General features: G+C 25.5%; 1 non-coding gene across 1 annotated transcript; it reads left to right on the top strand.

Annotated features, from left to right (window-relative positions):
- Window positions 1–9,800: 9,800 nt before the first annotated feature.
- On the top strand, window positions 9,801–9,871 carry TRNAT-CGU (transfer RNA threonine (anticodon CGU)). The gene has a single exon. It is a non-coding gene; the product is annotated as a tRNA-Thr (tRNA).
- Window positions 9,872–20,732: the final 10,861 nt, after the last annotated feature.

Here is a 20,732-nt window from a genome sequence, read left to right on the forward strand (position 1 = left end):
CCGTGTTATTTTGTTCTAGCTTGCTAATTTTTGTGCTAAAAATATCATAGACATTTTTGTTTTTTTCAACTGTTTCGTCTTGTGTCCAAATGAAATCTTCGATCATAGTTATCCCGAAAACTCTTAAATTAGTTAATGTAAAGAATTTGTGAGCTCCGCTAAAACTTGTTAAATTGATTTTCAGGATAGACGAGAAATATTCTGTTTCAATTGTAAATTTAACTTTGTTTCTTGTTTTCTCACAATCATTAAACTCTCCGATATTTATGAATCGTTTATCTGCCAAAACAGAAAAGCCTATTTCTTTAATGAAGTTAGATAACCATTCACAGTTTTGGATTTCGATTTGTGTGATTTTAATTTCTCTAGATAGTTTTATTATCAAGAATATTGGTTTGCATGGACCAAGCATATAGTGGTCATTACGGGGATTTAATATTGATTGTGAATTTAATAAACCTACCGATGAATCCATAACAAAGGATCCGCTGACTGAAGATGCGTAATTTTGGCTTGTTGAAGTGAATATGTGGTTCAGAAGGACAAATATGAGTTGTATCTTCATTGTAAACTTCTCCAAAGTAAGCACGAAAGGAGGAATGAAAATATATAATATGGTCAAAAATAAAACTCTTAGATATAATAATTTAACTGTAAATAGAAATTGCTGATCTTAAATTATCACAAATTATTATGACAAATATCTATACATATGTCATATTTAAAAGAGGTGGGAATACCAACGGAAGCAGTGGAATACACAGAAACAAAATGATTAAATATACACTTTTATTAAAAGGTTTTTAAATAAGAAGATATAGAGGAGATGATATTGAAAAAAAATGTTACTTGGAAAAGTATTTAGAATTGAATACGGCTCTTGAATTAATAAGTTTTTGAACGAGAAGATTCAAAAAACATTATTTTAAAAAGGATATAACTGGGATAAGTATAATCGACTTGGATGGTGCTTGATGATAAATATTTACACAAGAAATTGTAGAAGTTATGATTTCACAGAGGGGGTGTTGGAAGAAGTATACTAGGGTTGAGGAAGACATTTGATTAATAATATATCACTAAGTAAGAAACATTGAAGGAATAATTTTGAAGAAATTGTGCTGGAATAAATTTAATAGAGTTCAGGAATATTTATGAACATAAAGCTACAAAATAATAAATGGATTTGGGAAGATTATGAAGTAAATGTGGCAGAAATATAGCATTTAATGTCTTTCCCTACAGTTTTCCAAAGGTTTTTTTTTGTTGAAAAGGAGTAATAAGATAAAACTAGCTCTAAATAAATTTGATCATAAAAAAACTAATTATCTTGAATAAAAAATTTCCCCACCAGACACTCAACTATCTTAACATGAAATATGCTGCGATATAATTTTAACTGTGAATTATTTATAGTCTAGGCCTAAAAATTTTTGATAAAATACAAAATTTTGGCAAGCAGATTTGAATTGTTCAAGATTTTAAGGTGCAAAGGTATCTTTTAACAGAATAAAATTGCGAACATGAGCTTTCTCTGCAATAAGATAATCAATAGGAGTAATAGAGAAAAATAATTCTTTTTTTATAAAATAATTATTTATACACGGCTTTATGCACATGTCTATGAGGTTAAAGGCTAAAATGTCACTAACACAGGATCATTTTATTTTAAATTTGTCAACCAATAAATATAGATCCATGTAATATTTTTCAACAACAATTTTAATAAATTTATAGTATACATTAGGCTATGCGTGAAATTTTAGTTAGCTTCTTTTATTTTAATCTTCCATATCTTTATTATTCGAAATACAATATTCAACTTTATTTGAAATCGCAATATTGTTTGTAATCAAAGTGGGATTTATTGATCTAGAATCATCTTACAAATAAATACAAATCAATATGTGCATGAAAATCCAAATGAACAAAGAAGAGATTCCAATATACACCATGATAACAACCTACATTTCATTCTTTGTTCTTATAATAGTTGGGCATGTAAGAGATTTTATCGGGAAAAGATTAAATCCAGAGAAATACGAACACTTGCGTCGAAGGAACGGAATGGAACCACTATACACTGATTTCGAAAGTTTTTTCACTCGGAGATTGTATACAAAGATAAGGGATTGTTGGAATCGCCCAATTACAGGTGCGCCAGGAAGAATCATCAAAATTCTAGAAAGAAAATCAAATGATGAAAACAACACATTTACATTTACAGGCAAAAAACTTGATACAATGAATCTAGGCTCTTACAATTATCTTGGATTCGGATGTAATGATAATGAGATCTTGGAGAAGGTGATAGAAACTGCGACAGAATTCCCTGTAAACTATCCCGGAACAACCAGAGATATAGGCAAAAACCCTATATGTGAGATTTTAGAGAGAGAAATGGCTGAATTTTTAGAAAAGGAAGATTGTATTGTATTTCCAATGGGCTTTGGAACAAACTCATGTAATATCCCTATTATGATGAATGAAGGTTGCTTGATATTAAGTGATGAATTTAACCACACAAGCATCGTATACGGCGCACGGATGTCTAATGCTGTCGTAAAAACATTTTCTCACAATAATATGAAAGATTTGGAACAAAAGCTTAGATATCATATTTCTCAAGGCCAACCGGTAACGCACCGAGCATGGAGAAAAATATTTATTTTAGTGGAAGGAATTTATTCGATGGAAGGAACAATTTTGAAATTAAGAGAAATAGTAGAGCTCAAAAGAAAATATAAATTTTACTTATTTATCGATGAAGCACATTCTATTGGCGCCCTTGGTGAAACTGGAAGAGGGGTTTGTGAATATCTCGGTGTGAATTTTTCAGATGTGGACATTCTTATGGGTACCTTCACAAAAAGTTTTGGTGGCTCGGGAGGATACATTGCTGGCTCTAAAGAATTAATAACACATCTTCGGTATTATAGTGATTTTTCATTATTTGGGGAGCAAATACCACCAGTCGTAGCAAGACAGGTATTAGAAGCCCTTAAAATTCTTAAATACACAGAAAAAGGCAAAGAATTGGCTACTGATCTTGTCGAAAACACAAGATATTTTAGGGAAAAACTCAGTAAGCTTGGTTATATTGTTTTCGGCGATAAAGGATCACCTGTTGTTCCATTAATGATATTTAATCCGGGAAAAATCGCACTTTTTTCGAGAATGTGTTTGGAAAGAAAGCTAGCGGTTGTTGTTGTGGGCTATCCAGCGACCCCTGTGATATCAAGCAGAGTGAGATTCTGTATTTCTTCATCACATACAAAACATGATATTGACGCAATGGTTCGGATTATTGATTCTGTTGGGAAAAAATTGGGTCTCAATATTATCAATAAAAAAATATAAGATCGATTTTTCGAATTTCACTATACAAATTGTTAAAAATAAAGCTATTTGTATTTTTTTGAGTTCTTTAAATTATAGAACTAAAGATATCTAATAAAAAATCTATTGATTCTTGGCTGATTTTTTCGGATTATGTAAACTTTTCTCAATAAAACCACCTAAAAACCACGTATCAACACAACTGAATGGCTACAAAATTCAAAATACAGACAAATAAAATTTTAAATAATTGTAGACCTTCATAGTTTACTTATAAAACAAATGATTTCTAAAAGAAATTAAAATAGTGATAAACCGTGTTTAGCTGCTCTTTCTATTTATATCGAAGCTTTAAATCATATTCTTATTAATTTCTTTGGCCCATTCAATCATTAATATTTTTAATCAATTCAAATTTGGCGTTTTTAAATCACAGCATTTTTGGGAAAATTTATTGTGAAGGTGGTTAGATAAATTTTCAAAAATCATATCATTATATATTCACTATAAAAGTGCAGACAATATTATATATAATATCAGATGTAGAAATTATGTTGGTTGCCATGAAATTTTTTTTATAGAAGGCTTTTTATTTCAATTCTTCATTTTAATTGACAACCAAATAAGTAATATTTTAAATGTTTTCAGGCATTAGGATATACTAATTATTATATTTTGTATTTTACATTTCATAATTAGAAACATAAGACGCTAAATATTTTTTTACACAAGCTCTTTTTTTTAAACTTTAAAAATATAGTACATTGGCTCATTCATACCTTTGTTCTTATCTTAATTATAATCCTCTTGATTCTATAATACATCGAACCCTTGAAATTCTTGAAATAATAAAATTTCATATGCTCTATTATCTAACTAAACTAAAATTAAATGCATTAAAAAGGCGTTAAAAGCCATATAATTACCATAAAATAATATAATTTATCTTCTTGGGTATTCAAGAGCTTTTGATGCCACAATTTAAATAATTTTTAATTTTTTTTGATTTTAATATTTTCTACATATCAAACAATAAAAAAATATAATAATTTCATATTTTTCACTTTAAAAAATAATAAGAAACATGGATATATATGATAAGCGCGGAACAAACACACATATTTTAATGTCTAATTCAAATAAATCACAAAAAAATTTATATTCAATAATAAGGGAAATAAGGAAAAAAAATATTCATTTAAAATCATATTGGTCAATAAAATTTGTTTGTTATTTTTAATTAGTGCTATTCTATAAGCAGGCATTATCTATGAATTTTCTTAAATATTTTGTTAAAACCATGTATCGGCTTTCATTTCTGAAAAAGAGGATATTTTATATAAAAATTTTTATAGTGGTTTTCAAGGTTTTATAATTATAAAAAAACTGGTTTGGGCTGATTCTTAGTTAAAACTATGTTTTTTTTTAAAATCAACTTATACACAAAAAAATCATTAAAATTCGTTTCTTTGATTAATTGTCTTAATAATTAATAAAATATTTTTTTATCTCATTTTGTTTTACAGATGCCCCGGAAAAAAAATTAACAATGTCAGCTAAAGAAATAATTGGGATGTATAAATAATTCACAAGTAAAAATAATGGATAAAAATATTTTGTTGGATTTAAATATGAAAACATACAATTTGATGGCATAAACATGAAGACATAAAAATTCTTCTATTATATAGACTTTAAAAATACACTGCTTAATTATATCAGAAAAAAATATTTGAAATCAACAGAAAAATCTCATATTTTGTCTGAATTATAAGCAAGTATATTAGACTATAGCTTTGAATTCATTTTAAAATCTTTACTAGGTCTTGAATCTATCAATTTTGGTAGTTGATTCATTCATACTCTATATACCATAAAAAATATAAAGGTAGATTATGCAATATTTGATGTAAATCTTCCATATATGAATTATATAATAAGAAGCAAAAATAGAGTCATAAAAAAATTTAATATATTTAAAAAATCAAATGGATATGCTTTTGAGGTATGATAACACTATAGTAGGGATAAAGTTGATATTGTTGTTTTTATTAAAGAATTCATGCATTCAATACGTAAAATATGATGGTTAGATTCATAAATATACTCTATGATCTATCATATAATTTCATGTTAAATAGATATATATATATCGCGTTTAGCGTGAATTAGAATCACTTTTTTATTTATTAATAATGTAAAAACAAGTTTTATAAGTGAAGAATATTTTAAAATGTTGGGGGGAGAGATCGATTAAATTTACAAATAAAAACATTTATGCCTTCTTACATTCCAGCCATTTTGTCAATCATAGTAATATGCATATATATTCATAGATTTTGATGGTTTTTGATATCAGAAAATTATCTTAATATTTCAAAATGTGCTCAATAGAAAGATAATTTTGGTAAGCACAAAAAATTTGATGGATTATGTTGCTTTTTGGAAAATGAGAATTCATTTTGATTTTATGTTAAGTTTAAATATATTTCCTTCTAATGTGAACCGGCATGTGTTTTCATCCAAACTAATGGTAAAGCTTGTTTTCATGAGCATAATATGAATTAAAAGTAATTTAATAGAGTATTTCTATAATAATTTAGAGAATTTTATGTTGAGGAATCTTAAAACAGTAAAAAAGGATATAAATTGAAGTAAATATTGACTTCTCAGACAAATGAACTCTTTGGCCTTTATAAAATAGTTTTTATTTTACGAATAATTTCGTATTTTTTAGTTTTTTGTCTTTCTGGGTGCATATAGAAATCTTAAGAAGAAAGAATTTAATGGTTTAACAAAAAGCATTGCTTTACAACGGAAAAATTGAATTTCATAATTATTTTTTGATAACATGATTAATAATGAAAAAAACAACAATTGTATAAATAGTTCTTTTTAATATATATAGCAATAAATTTTCCTTCTTATACTTGATGTGAGAAAATGAACTAGTATTTTGCTTTTAAATAATGAATAATTACATTCGAAATTGATTTAACTGAAAAAAATTTCAAGCATATTAGGTAAATTCATATGATTTTTTAAAGTTTAAGGCATTTGTTACCAAAATATTGTTTAATCTGCACTTGTTTTTTTCAAATTTTGTATTATTATTAGTTCATCTATTCTTCGGCGCAAAAAATACTATAAATGAATTGAACTTCTTTTAAAATATTTTTAATCCTTGTATTATGTGTTTTAGCTATTATTTAGAAAAGATATTAAAAATAAAAAGACTCCATTCAATATTATTTAGGTGTTTGAAGCACTCAAAAAATCAAAAATTATATATTTTTGTCTTTTTATAACATTTGATATATTCTTTAAACGCTTTGAGCATTTAATCTTAATATAAATAAGATTTTTTTATCAATTTTCTTCTATAGTTATAGGTTCACGAAATAGATCTCTTATTTCAGGAGACTTTGGTAACATAGTGCTGCTAGATGAAGAAAATAGTTTATCATGTTTATTATAGTAAAAATAACTTTTTATTGGTGAATAAGAAACAATTTAGAAGTGGTAATAAATTAGCACATAAAAAGAAGAAGAAAAAAATATAAATTTAATTCTTCTACTTTTCTTATCATATATAATATTTATCGTAAAGGATTATTGCAAAAAAAATTCGGTAATTTTATTATATTAAAAAAAATATATGAAATCGATTTGTAATGGAAACTTTGAGAAGTATGAGCGTGAAAATTATTTATATAATTATAAAGATCATTATATTTATTATGTGACAGATATTAAAAATGAAATAGTCAGTTTTTTTGCACAGTTTATGCAAACAATTTATAAAATCCAAAAAAAAAAAAATTGGATTTTTATTCGACTGAATTCGATCTGTTGTATTTTTTTAGAAATATAGCAATTCTTTTGATATTTTTCTGATAAATAAATTTATTCTTTATTGGCCTTTAATAAACATATAAAACGTATTCCTATCTTATAGTATTATTCAAGTGTATTTAAAAAAATGCAGTTGACAAAAATTTGTTATTTAAGACGAATTTCCGTATAAAATGTCCGTTACCTCATCTTTTTAAGCTAAAATAAGATCCCACTATCTTAAATTGCATTCTTCCAATATATTTTTTTTCTTTAAGTTTATTGGTGGTGTATTAGTACTAAAAAGAAAAATAGACATTGCAATTTTAGAAATTCTATACGCAGTAAATTGAATTTAAAGGCATACTACATATGGCTGACTTGCGATAACAATGAATAAGATTCCTTTGCACCATCTCATAATGACAAATATCTTTCTTTAGTGAAAAGATAATCACCTTTTTCTAAAAAAATTTAAAATTTATATGTGAATTAAGGGATTTTGCACAGTTTTCTTTATCCCAAAAAAAATGTTGCTCATAAATTGGTATTTTATATTTCTTATATTTGTGATGCAAGCTTTTTTTCGACACACAACAACTTAATTAATAAAAATATGCGATAAATTGATACAATGTCGTTATATATGTAATAAAATCTCGTAATCTCATATTTATTTGCAATATTTAAGAGTTAAGCATATTATTTGCTCCTTTATGCTTGAAATAAAATATCTGTAAAGGCAATTAAAGTATATTAACATGTGCTATAAATTATATTTCACGCTTCACAATTTATAGCTATTGCATATTTTTTAGCTGATTTAAACAGGTTTATTCATTTGGATATTTGAAATGTTTAATTATTCTTGAAGGCATCAGATTTAGGAATATCCCTATTGATATTATACCGTGTCTTAGGGTGCAAAAATTTAAAAATACATCGATCAAATTTTTTTGATTATATATATTGTATCTGTTATTCAAAACAGCCAAAAAATGTCTACTCAAAATAAGTTCAAACCAATAAAATAAATCATCCATACCAATAGTATCATATTAAAATACCTGTAAGTTTTTTTCATATCAATACGATTATAACTATTATTTACCCTTGCGCACTTTTTTTACCCCAAGTGTATGTATTCTGAGGATCAAAATCAAAAAAGCTGTGCAATTTAACAAAATTACTAAAAAGGTTGAGGGGCTCTATGTATGAAAATGAATTTGATATAAACTGATATCAAGGTGTATTTTACATGCTACTTTGCATACACGAATAGAAATCATCCCTTTAATGTTATAAAATTACAAAATTAAATATACTTTTAATAATTGTGTGATTGATTAAATGGCGAAAATATCATAACGAAGACTTCAATATCATATAGAACCCCCAAAAGAGTAGAGCTACTTGTAAATATTTACATACACACCCCGATATTAAGAAATTTCAAATCAAACGAAAACAAAATAATATGCACAAAAATATTATTGAAAAAAACACGTGAATGTATAAGTCTTAAGTGTAGAAGATGTGTTTAGGAATACTATAAAGAGGATGTGCTACAAAAGAGTATACAGCACATTTGTAATATAGAGCAAATATTAAAAGTTAAAATATAAATTAGCCCTTAAGAAAATATATGATTAGTCACTCCAAATAGCACCATGCGCCATAAAATGCGATTATATACTCACAAAATATCATAAGTACTATGTTCAAGAGTTGACACACCAGCCGAAGCAGAAGCATACAAACAAACAATATGATTAATCAGGACACTTGACTAATAAGTAGGGGAAGAAGAAGGTGCAATTAGGAAAGTTGTAAAGATGACGAGGTAGAAATAAGTAGTGTCCAAATCTGTTCTAAATATCAATCAGAAGTTTTGCTTGAAAAATATTAAATAGCTAAAAATCAAATTAATCATAAAAGAAACAAATAAACACCCTAGAAATAATATTTTTGCACTGAAATAAGAAAATAAAAAATTTACACGACATGCGAATAATACAAAAAGAAAAATTCAAATTTTTATTTGATAAAAATAAATTATCCCATTTATTTTATTCATTCATCCCTAATTTTTCTTTTTTTGCCTATTCATCTAAATTTCGCGTTACTGATAAGTTTGTTTCAAGATTAATTAAGAATAGGCCTTTTAATAGATGATTATCATCTTTTACATTTCAAAATATTTCACATGTATCCTCAAGTTATTTTTGATCTTTATACTGGATTTAGATACAAGAAAAACAATGCATGCTTTATGAACTTCCGAGCACGCTTATAATGTCTATAATATTTTATTCATCTACTCTGAATCATCGTATTAATTCAATGATATTTGTCTTAATTAATAGAATACGTCTTTTATGAACTTTCGAGTTTTGTTTTTTTATGTTGTTTTAACTTATGATTTGAATGTAGCCAATATAAATTTCTAATGCTATGAAATTAGCAAAATATATTTTATATAGATTTATTTTAAGTCTTAATCCATATTTAATCGCACATAATTCATAATTATGGCTTTAAATTTATTTCCGATATATTAAATTTATCAATGCTTTAAGGATTTTAATCATGTAAATAATTTAAATATTTTGTTTTTATTTTTTTCAGGCCTATTAGTTTAGTGGTAAAATACTTCTCTCGTAAAGTGGAGCCGGTGGTTCGACTCCGCCATAGGCCAATTTTAAATCAAATTTTTTAATTTATATGGCCTTCTCTAACATCTTATTTACGTCTCCATACAATTATATTTTTAGTTAATTATCATGTTATCAAAAAATTTATTGCTTTTTTTGTCTAATATGCAAAAATGATTTTTGTATAATATTAGATGATATTTAAAAATTTTGCATCATAATTTTGTTTTGAAATGATATCAAGAAAAATTTAATTAATTACATAAAAATTGTTTGGTTTCAATATTTAGAATGTTTTTCTTGAATTTTTCTTAAATTTGTAAAATGACCATTTACTTGATATTTTGCACATCTAAATTGTGCTCAAAATATACAAGTTATATAACAGAACTATTGCAAAGTAAACAGTCTGTTGAAAGTAATGTAAGAAAATGGGTTTTTAGCATGAAATTGTTATAATCTAATCCTTTAGACTTAAAAATTTATAAAACAGCAAAATAAAAAAAAAGTGCAAGAACTTCTGTTTTAGTACTAACAATTTATTGATTAAATCATCAAGAACAAACCGTGAAAAATATTTTAATAAATTATTTATTTTCAATTATAACTGAAAAGATGCGTGATAATCGATAAAAATTGGAAAATAATATCTTGATATTACGGTTATAATAATTAAAATTGTTTTTTAAAAGAATTCTACGTTTTATAGTGAATGAATGTAGAAGTATAAACACTACATACCTTTTTATATTACTTAATTCTATTACTTCTTAAAAGAATCAGTTATTATTTTGAATAATAAAAACCGATTCACCTCAAAGAAGCAAATTGTATATTAGAATCATAAAACAAAATCTTTTAATTGAATAAAATTCATTAGTAACAGCTGATCTGTAGTTTGAATTATCTAAGGAAACTGGGATCGCTTGGTAAAGATGTTATTAAACCAAATATTTACTTTTTATCAATATAACAATGTATATGTGAATAGAATAAGAAAATAAAATTTAATTGTTGTGTATATTAGATATGTTTTTACAGATATTATTAGGATAAAAATAAAAAAAGATCATTATATTTTAATAATAATATATTTAAGTAGGGCACATTTTAAAATAATTTCAATAAATGATATGTATATAACATATGAAAATTTCAATATTAGAAAATATGCTAAGGTAGTAAATGCATTGATAAAAAAATATGGCAAGGCGGTTTTTATTAGATTCCTAAACTATGCATAAATTTGATATTCCAGCTGTATTAATGAATATATTTTACCCCTTTATACACTGTATTCGCTAGAGAGAATATAATTGCCCATAAGTTTCATCAGTTTAACGATAAACCCGCATTCTTTAAATTAGAAGAAAACTTAAATATATCTGCTAAAAAAAATTCCAAGACATTCTACTATCAAAAAAAGTTCAATTTCACGTATTTTAACTAAGAAAATTAGGTTTCTATCGGCTTATGATTTTTCTCACATCGACAAATTAAATTCACTAATAGTAAAATACGCCATAACGTGAATAAAGTTGTAATAAATACAATAAGTTATTTAATTTAAGAATTTAGGGATGCCAACAAATGTAGAAGCTTAATTTTAATCAATGTAATCAATAAAATAAACTTTAACCATAAGGTTTTAAAATGAGAAGAAATCGCAATGAAGGTCTGATTATAAGAAGTAATTAACAAATAAGTTCTGTGAATATTCTAAAACTTAGTTGAGCAAAGATAATCAAGAAAAAATAAAATTGTATCATGAATGAAGTTCTAATATTATTTTAATTAGTTTTAAATTTTTTAGAACTATTGAATGATGTAATGTTCTTGCTTCTCCCTCACAATATTTTTATCGACCTAGCAAAAAATGTAAATTAAATTTGATATATAATTATATTTTAAAATAAATTTTTCGATCTTTCTCTTTATTTTATTTAAGGGTTGGTTTTATCTTAATACTTTGCTTTTTTTCCATCAAGAAAAACTTTAGTAGGCTCTTTGAAACATGCAATATATCCCTTTTTAGATTACAAAACTTTTAAATATATTATACATCAGAAGATAATAGGATAGGAGTCTTCCCCATTCCTATTCTAATTCTAACAGAATTTTCACCTTCATACCCCTTTTCGGAATATTTTCTAATTAAGACGCAATCAATTCATGTTTTCACCTCAACTGAATTGTTCATGAACATGCCTCCACTGTGTCGAATTTCCAGCTCCATAAAATACGAATGAATTTATTTTGTTACGTTCATCTGTATTTTACGATTTATGTGATTATCATTGTTCAAAGTATGTGTACTAGCGAGAATTTATTTTCAAGTATATCATATTTTAGAAGTTTCTCGTTTTAGAAGGAATTATGTGCTTTTTTAATTAGTCAACGTCAACAATTCATCACTTGGGTAAAATTACCATCATACTAATGATGACTATAATTACTTGAATTTGTTTCGGGAATCGTGTCTATTACCCTTAGATCCATAGTAACTGTATTTTATAACCTAAAGCCAATTTTTTCACTGGGTAAGCCCCCTATTATTTGCTGTATCTCTTGAAGCTGGGCGGCATATACATCTGTTCAGTAATTTATAATGCCTACTCTAAAAGAAGATTCAAACTTCAATAATTTAAAATGAATATAATCAGTCTTAAATTTACACCACAAAATCATAGGAAAATTTACGCATATATATGAGTTATCAAACTATAGTATAACTAATTATATTTTAAGGATTGATTTCAGTGTTTCTTTTTATTCATGTAAAAAAAATAATAGGTTTACAGGCATAAGTTCGTCATCTGCTTTTTTTTTGCATCAAATTATCTCTATATGTTCGTTTTCTAAACATAAAGAACAGAAAACTTGCTAATTTCTTGAGATGATAAAATAAATATTCTGTTGCGTATATTTATCCAAAAATATAATCACGATTCCGCATTTATTTACATCTGCGAGCCAAAAAAATATGCAGTTTTTAAATGACTTTATATAGTTTTTGGTATTTTGCCCCTTCTCTGCGAAATATATTTCTATCTTAATTTGCAAAGATATAAAGTATTATTGAATAATCAATTTTTAGTTTTAATTTTGGTCGAGAATCATAAATTTTTTTAAAGAAATGATTTCATATTAATCCTAGAGACTATAATCCTTTTAATTTTGCTCCGTCGCATCTTCTGTTTTTGATACATATAAATTCAAGTATTGTCTGCATTATTTTGTGCACACCTCTGCTTCACCTAGCATTCCACATATCTAAACATAATTATGGTATTTCGTGCCTATAATATTCAATTATACGGCTCATGGTACTATACTTCTTTTTCATTTTTAAATTGGTGTAGTTTAATTGCAGGTAAGTCATATTTTCTTAACTTCATATTTTTAAAATTATTAAAGATATTATATTAGTTATACAAATTTTTATTTATAAGATTACGTTTTTTTCTTTTTTTATATAAAAAAATATCATATTTGTTTATCTTAGGGCTTAATTATTCGTGATAATTTTAGTTTTTGTTCTCAAGCACAACTTGCTTGATCTCTAGTGAGCACAGCGTATTGATTTTTTCGGCTATTTTATCCACTCTGAAGTCTTTTCAATATCTGTCCTCCGTTCAAGACATATTAATTTAAGGGTCTTTCTAAATCCCAATGTTTGTATATATGTCACAATCTGGTTAGATACTCGTATTATTTCAGAAAAACATTTTTGTATTATTCTACCCACCTTACCAAGTTACAATATATAAAAAATAAATGTCTTTATTTTTAATTTTGATCAATATTTCTAATTTCATCGAATATATTTATTGATTTTTAGAATACCCTATTAATTCTTTATACATATGATTGAAATGAAAATATATGTATTCGCGTGCTTTTTTCAGAGCATACATGCATGGATCGAAGAAAATGTTTTTGCTTCGCAATCTCTTCATGAAAGAAACCTTTTACGACATTGTATTACAAAGTATTTTCCCGATATTGTAACTAAGGAAATCAATAATGCTAGGAATTTTAATTCAAATGATTTGATAAATAAAAATAATGTGTATACTGATCTAATAGACGCCGAAATCGATATTCCTGACGATTCTGAAGCCGTGATAAAAAAATACAATGAACAGCAAAATTTTAAAGGAGAATCAGATGCTTCAACAATAGCATCAATTGATGATATTGACGCATATACTCCTTCAGAACAAAATTTAATGACAGAAGGCGAAATAAATATGGATTCATCCATTCCTGACTTTAAAAATGACGATATTCAACCATCAAAAAGCGAACCAATCATAAATTCAATGGGGTTTCCAATGAATGTAGAAACATTGAGTGTTCAAAGAAACAATCACCTAGGCTTCAATTATGAATTACAAAGTGCTCTCAATAGCAAAAAAAGCCGAAAATTTGAATTCCATATAAATAAAATTCCAAATTTATTGATTCAAACAGAATCTTCATCACTAATTACACATGTTGTTCAATCAACAAATCAGGTAAATAAGAATGATGTGTTATCGCAATCCAGAAATCCGCCAAGGAATGCAAAATACGGATTTGAAGCCATGCGAGAAATATCTTGCGAAGATAATTGTCAGAAACAAAGAAAAAATGTTTCTAATTGCATAAATGACCTAAATGATCACGTTGAATTGAATTTGAATTTGAATGGTTTAGATGCCACGGAACAGTTAAGTGTAGATCAACACTTAATTCTACTGGATGATTTCGGAAAAATAAAATTGAATATTGCAAATAAATATGCGGAAAAGAATTTGTATACTGCATTGACCAACATACAAGGGATTTTTATTATTATTGATATAATTAAAGAAGAAATTGAAGCCCAGTGCGACATTAAAAAATCCATAAGGATACGTGTAACCAATAAAATGCGAAACCATACAATAGAAATTTTTAACAATATAAAAAATAACAAAAATTTATGCCATATATTTCCGGAATTTATACTTTTCGATTTCTATAATTTATCAGAAAAATATTTCTTAGATATGAATTATTCAGTAAATTATAGTCTTTCTGAATATATTTGGTATTTATATTGGATTGGTATTATGAAAATAATGAATTTAAAGGATTTCGTCTATAAAATAGACCTGAATAAGTCATATCTTATGCTGGAATTTCATGCTAATCGACATAACTTGAAAATTTTTACTCTCGATTCCACGAGATTACTATGGAGTGTTGATTTTAAAGAAACATACATGTTTTTTTTAAAATCTGAAATGGAAATCTATAAAAGTAGTCCATATAGAACTTACAATATGATGAATTCGCGTATTTCTAACAAAAAGCATTTTGGCAAACTAATAGTATTTTCAAGACTTATTTTCTACAAATCCCGTTCTGTAAATATTTCAGGGTTTTTGTACACAGCGTCAGCAAAAAAAAATTTAATGCCAATAATGACAAATTTTTGTTTTTTGAAAAAGATTAGCGTCTTCTAAATGCATAAAATCAAGTTTTCATAATTTTACACAATCCACTAATCTTCTGATGAATATTTTGCGTATATTCGAAACATGCTTTATAAAATATACGGAGGGGTGTGTAAATGCTAATTTAAATCAAGATCTGCTTAATATAAACAAATATATTAGGTCTAGTGTTATAGATTTTAATAAATGTGATAAATTCACACTTAAATTGATGGTTGATAAACATATACAGGAAGTGAAAACAAAAAAAAAGCTTTGAGAAAGTGGTTTGATAAAGAATTATTATAGTTGCATTGAGATATTGTTTAAGCTTATGGCAGAAGATATATCTGCACTTTCAAATAAAGCGGGTGAATTGATTAAATATGATAATAGTAAAAAATTTATGTTCTGAACCTTAATGCCAATTTTGTATTTTTTTCTTTACTAGCCTAAAACTAAATTTCCATGCAAATAAGGCAGAAAAGATCCAATTTTCGTAATAATTTCTGCTGAAGAAAAATATGTATTACAAATAAATATATCAAGGCATATAAAATAATTAAACAAAATAAATTGTGGATAATGTTCAACGTTGAATCTATCATTAGCGATATTGGTTTGCATTCACTAAATCAAAAACAAAAAAACATCTAGGGAAATAGATTAGCCTCTATAAGTAAGTAAAATATTTTAATTTTAATTGCACTTGCCTCAGGTTCACATTCTTCAAATAAAATTTTGTGAATATGAAGCTTTTTTTAATTTTATCTCTTATTTATTTTTTCATAAATCCTGCTTTGAAATTTATCTCTCCTTAGAATGACACATGCGCATAAATATAATATATATGTTGCTCATTAAAAAAGAAAATAATATTGGATAAAATTTCTAATGTTAGCGAAAATTAGCAGGTGAAATGATTTTAATGAAATAAAAAAAAAATAATTAACGGAACGAAGCGAAACTAAAAATGTATATTTCTCAATTACAAAAATAACAGCAAATTTAAATTACACAAAATATTTGTTTACAATGCCTCCTTTTCAAATACAACGGTTCATATATTTCTATTATTACACTGCGTAAACATTTAATAAGTTTTCCGTGTCAAAAATAGCCTAATTTCACAGCTTATTCTTTTTATAATAAAAAAAGCTGTGAATAAGTAATATTATTTATTAGGAAACGATCATAGCAACTCTTTTTATTACGAAACGTTACATAAAAATGTTTTAGGTAAATTTAGTATGCCTGGCACCCGAGATAGCAGATGGAAATTTCTACAGACAAGAAAATGATCGTTATACATTTGAAAAACAACGAATAACGATGGGAAATAAATTTCTTCATAAATTTGAATTTTGAGCTTTGCTTACTTTTTTATATTTTGATAAAGCCATAGAGCGCGAATTAATTTAATAAAAAAATGCCCGCATGTAGCTTGTTAGAATAATATGAAAAACAATTTTGAAGTAAAATAATGGGCGATCTAGATATAGTAAGTTAAAAGTATGTTAGAAGGCAAAGAACAAACCAAAATTGACTTAAATTTTTGTATATATACGCGTTGATGATTATGAAATTCTTGTGTATCACTACAAATACAAAGCCGGAAAAATCAAATCACCCGTGAAATAACTAAATATTGAAAATTATATTTCCAAATAATTAATTTAAGTGTTGATATTATTTAATAACAAAAATATTTGCAACATGCGTGCGCTATCCGTAAAGTAGTATCATTGTCATAGTTTAAATATAAAATATGCTTTGTTATATATATTAATACACAGATAATATCCAGAAGAAATACAAATTTTCTTAAAATATCTGGAATTTCGAAGTTCAAACTGTGATGATATCACGATCTTTGAAAATTTTTAGCAGGCTTTAAATTTGAATTTTCTTGCATCAACGATGTCGAATGATTTTAAATTTTCTAGTAAATGTACAGATAGATTAAAATTAGGTCGTACTTGAAAAAAAGATACATAAAAATTCTTTCTATCCATAAAATATGATAGTATTCGCAGAAATTAAACAAAGGAAAAATAAAAATAATATATGAAATAAAAAATTGTATTTTTCATATCTTAAAGAAGAAATAAATGTTCCTTAACACGCATATTAATTGATATAATTCGGATTCTAATATAATATATAAAACGTTTGATATTTAATTGTCATTTATTTCGAGTAAATTTTTTATCTTTTTTATGCTTTTGTTTGTGATTATGTGAAATAGACATGCACTTATTATTTTTTTCATATTTATTTTTAAGACAACCCGTATATCCGATGATTTTTTGAATTTAATTTAATTTCTAAAAAGTTGATTTAATTGGTATTCATTCGCTAATAAACAAATAAGAATATGTTTGTTGTGTATACTTTGTTTAATCTTCTAAATTTAAAGTTAAAACATTATATCACGCGATAATAAAAATAAAATTTGCACCTTAAATATGTTACGGAGTTAAAAATCCAGGACGAAGTAGAAGCATACATGTAAGCTCTAACACTCCGCAAGACACTTGAACTCATCTCATTTGAAGAAGAAGAGCAGTTGATGAAGATAGATCAGGGGGAGGTGTCAAAAGATGTATCAAGATGTTGTGAATATTCCCATTTAACGGACCACGTCTAAATAGATAAAAAGGAACTTAACACATAAATAAAAAATATGTATCCTTAAATATATTTTAATGCTATTATTGTGACATCATATTATATTTTTTAGACATTAAATTATGACAGATGTATTTATTTAAACGTTGTTTTTATAAAATTATAGAAAAATCTTTTGATTTTACTTGCGCATATTTTAAGAAACTGTATTTTTAGTTTTACCATGTTTATTGTACATCTGGATAAGAAAGCATAACACACTGAATTTTTGTGCGTATGTTTTATATTTATTTCAATTATACATTTTTTAAGTAAAATATTATAAAAATTATTATATTCTCTTTTAAGGCATAAGCAATCGGTATTCTTTATATAGCTTTTACTATTGCGATTTGACCGTGAAATTGATGTAAAAAATCATGTATTAATTTTTGGTTTTTTAAAAATCTCATATAATATCGGATTTATATATTCTCTGTATTTATAGATTGCAAAATGTTTTTAAGTTATGATGGCTCATGCCATTTATCATCATTAATATTATAATGATATTATGGAACATATCAGAAAAATATATTCTCGAATATTGTTTAATCTTATAAAAAGGTCGAAATCTTCTACAGGTAAACGTGAAAAAAATACGCTATCTAATATAATTAGTTATACTGCTGCCCACCCCAAACAATGTTTATTTTATTAACGGGCATAATACTTAAATTTGGAAAGCTGCTACAAAATATTCTTGTACAATAGTTTTTCGGTTAGATTCTACAATTTCAAAATCTTAATTTACAATTTTCTAAATTCTTAAATAACAGAAGAAGAAGGTGAGAAGTGAATATCAAAAATGTTTTGGTTTTCTACTCCAATAAACAATTTGTTCTTTTTAGGCACTTTAAATTGGTTTTCTATAATTTTCAATAATTTATTCTGCTATCTAGAAAAGGGGGGGTATTTAAAGCATTTATTTTCGGGTTTGTAATCAGTTGAATTTTCTTGATATATATTTTGTAGCAAAGGGGTTTCTTTATAAAAACGGATCTAAAATTATAATATGATATAGAGGATGTTTATTGAATTCATAGTATAGGAAAAACCTAAAATAGCAAAAAATAAAAAATAATTATTTTTGGTTCTACTTTCAATTTAAAGTTGTAAAATATATATTTATACATAATCCTTGCATTTAAAGGCGACTATTATTCAATCATATCGATTTTATTTAAACTCACTGGAAAATTATCCATTAAAAATACTTTCGGTAAATTAAACATTTTTTATTTTCAAACCATTTTCTATGATTAAACCAATATTTGCAATAAATAAATAGAAACTTCAACTGGTAGTAATATTACAAACTATTTATATTGAATTCTATAGGTTTTAAAGGCGAAAAAAATTCTTTTAATAACCTTATAGGTTTATAATTGAATGGTAAAGAGATTGATGCTTTACGCAGTGTAGGGGTAAAGATCTTCTCTTTATATATAATAAGAACATTTATTTCCAAAATGAAAAACTATAATTATGCACTTAATACGTATTCAATTTACTAATTAGTATTTCAATTATACATTTTCGGTTACAATGATCTTTTTTAGGCTCTGGAAAGCAATATATACATGCTTAGCGTTCATAGGCAATATCTAGAGAATATTTGAGTACAACTAAACAATAAATTTGAAAGCTGTAATAATATATCAGATATATCCCAATATATATTATGTTTTTTTATTGGTGTTAAATGCATACTTTTTGTCAAAAAAATTAATCTATACTAACCAAGGCTTTGATAAACTGGTATCAATCAATGAAAATGTAAAAAAAAAGAACAAAAAAACCTATTGATATTGAAATTAAATAGAAAAAATCACCATCTATCGATGTGCTTAGAATATATTTCGGCTTATAGTTTTTATATTTATTCTTTAAGTAATTTTATATTAAGCCTGAACCCCCATAACGAATCAATAACTTTGTAATTGTAAAACAAATGTAAATTATTATATCTTATATAAACTTTTTAATATCTTACTTTCTGATATACATTTTTGGCTTATTTAATTTATTACCATCAAAATGTAAAAAAAAATTCAATTATTACAAATTCCATATTTTTAGTTAATTTATATTTCTACTGTTACAATAAATCAAATCTTGTTAATCTTAGATGAGTAGATAAATTGTTCCGCACCCAACGAAATAAATTCGGCGTAAAACAACCTAATTTATCCACTTATTTTTTTAAAAACTATTATATTTTTGCAGAAATTAGTCTTCGTATAAGAATTTATGCGTTTTCAGTAGTAAGATGAAGCCCTGGATTAAAATAAAGATAGATACAAATCTTTAAGAGGAACTTAATCAAAATCATTATAAAATAGTAAATAAAGAATATAATGATCTAATTTATTAAATACAGCTACATATTTATGTGTATTAACTAGTATAAAATCTTTAACACAACTATTATAAGTTATAAATAGGAATAATGACTGCGTAAATCTTATATGTTTGATAAAAAATCTATAGCGATAAATAGTCGGTCTTATGCAAATCTAAAATAAAAAACATAATTCATTGGTTATAATAAATTTTTAATGTGTAATAGTGTTTCTGATACCCCGATTGTGAATTCCTGAAGGCATTAAATCTAATTTTGCAGAGTAAATTATCAAAAAAGATGTAAGGAAATTGAATATACTGTATATGGAGACTTATAATCTATCTTAACCCAAATACTATAATTATTTAAAATTTCTTAGAACTATATTTATATTAAAACTTCTTTATAATAATCGCCTTTGTT

The sequence above is a fragment of the Rhyacophila brunnea genome, unplaced genomic scaffold, assembly GCF_057557595.1.
Source record: "Rhyacophila brunnea isolate RB1 unplaced genomic scaffold, BYU_Rbru_1.0 scaffold_51, whole genome shotgun sequence".
NCBI classification, from domain to species: domain Eukaryota; kingdom Metazoa; phylum Arthropoda; class Insecta; order Trichoptera; family Rhyacophilidae; genus Rhyacophila; species Rhyacophila brunnea.